Below are 2,219 nucleotides of genomic sequence, written 5' to 3' on the forward strand. Positions count from 1 at the left end.
CGCACACACACACACACACACCTTTGATAAATACCAACTCATACTAGACTCCATCTATCTGGCTGACTGACTGGCTGACCGTCTATCTGGTTGTCTTGACATATTTAATGATTTCTCTTTGAGTCTTTGAATACAAGCCTCTCTCTCTCTCTCTCTCTCTCTCTCTCTCTCTCTCTCTCTCTCTCTCTCTCTCACACACACACACACACACACACACAGACTAAGTGGTGCTTAGCATGATAAGAGGCTCCTCTAATCTTGCTCAGGGCTAATTGTATCCTCATCATATCAATCACAGTGCCACTTACAGGCCGTCACCACCGGCCGTCACCGACCCGGGACAAACCGGAGAGAGTCGGCACAATATTCAGTCATTACACCCGCCTAATGACCCCCTTTCACTGTTTAAAAATCATTGTTATGATCAGAGTTACGGCAATTGTGGAGCCGTTTGCCATTTGCGACCCATCAACACAGCCAGACACAGATGTAAACTGACATAAACAGCGTCTCCATCCATTACCTGAACTCGATCATTCAATTTCTCCCCAATATAGAGGATCCTGTCTGCAGAGGAGTTATGTAACCTTCTGTGCTTTGAAAAGTACCTGAATTTATTTTAATTTTGTTCCGTCAATCATTTTGGAGAGAGTAGGTGTTACTTTATTTTTTTTTCCAAATCTCATTTTGAAATGAAACTTCTCATATCAAGTATTTACTGCAGTTCAGAATTATGTAAACTGACCTTTAAAATGTAATCATTTGTACCAGAAAGTTTTACAGTATACAGGAAAAATTGGTGTCTGCACTTTCTGGGTATGGGGAAGTGAATGAGTAATCAACTCAGTGTTAATGTGTGTAACTGTTACAATTGTGAGGGAAGGTGTTACTGAAAAGCAGCATGAGAGCTCAGTCACACTTCCCTGGATGAATAAAGGTTGAAAAAACATAGCGGGCGACTGCCACTATCTCCCGTGTACAGAAATCTTTTCATGACACCGTAAAACCAAACCAAATGTGTTGTTAAACACTGGGTGTAATACCTGGGTGTTAATAAGGAAAACTCATCATTTGTTTTGTGGGAATACAAGGATTCTGCTGTCCGGTGAAAACCACGCGTCTCCAAAATGTCAACTTTTCACGAACTAAAAAAAAAACAGCCTTGGTTTTAGTTTGACAACCATGCATCTTTTGAGTTTAATTGGTTTTGAAAAGGATTCATAAGCACAAGGCCTGCAGAAATTTCTCAAACCACAGAGGAGCGTGTAGTCCTTCAACTGATATTAAAACATGACAATCACCAAAATTGGAGTTAGGAGGTTTTTCCCCCGGACAGCGAAGATATGAAGCCCCTTAACTCCAAAATGAGCCGTCCAACATTTGAAAAAAAAAGTGGCACCCGCTCTTCCCAAAACGGCGGGTGACACACGTTCACAACAACAGACGACATGATGATGCCGCTCTTACAGGCGTGGATCTTCTGTATTTTAGAGATTTCGAATAAGGAATTTCCCCAAAATGGACACACGTTTTGGAAATGAAATTTTGCATATGGCAGCGTCATTATCCTTCACCCTGCCGTTTCCCCCGCGCGCTCTCAGACACTCTTAACTGCAGCAGAATAATGTAGTGCGGCCTGTGATGTGCATTATAATGGAAATGACGACACAATGACTCATAATGACACCGCTCCCCCTCCTTTCTCATTTCACTGGAAATGGGGTCACTTCCCATTACTTTGGATAATAAATTACACTCTCATCCTGATACAGAGCATCAGGTTAAATATTATACCAGCCCAGCCACAGCGCTCCGTGTGCGCGACTGCGTGTGTGTGTGTGTGTGTGTGTGTGTGAGTGTTGACACCGGCCAGGCATTGACTAATGGAGCTGATAATGAAACTTCTCCTTTAATTAAAAGGTCCCACGTTGAGCGCTGTACTGTAGTAAGACGCTGGACACACACACACACAAACACAAAGAGGCATACACACACACACACACACACAGACGCAGAGACATACACACACAGGTACACACGCACAGAATAGCACGCAGGGAAACGCACACTGAGGCAGACATACACATACACAGAGCACACACACACACACACAGAGGCATACACACACAGAATAGCAGATAGGCAAACACACACTGAGGCAGACACGTACACAGAACACACACACACACAATGTGAGATAAAGCCAGGCTGATCAGTGA

The sequence above is a fragment of the Centroberyx gerrardi genome, chromosome 21 (assembly GCF_048128805.1).
Source record: "Centroberyx gerrardi isolate f3 chromosome 21, fCenGer3.hap1.cur.20231027, whole genome shotgun sequence".
NCBI lineage: Eukaryota > Metazoa > Chordata > Actinopteri > Beryciformes > Berycidae > Centroberyx > Centroberyx gerrardi.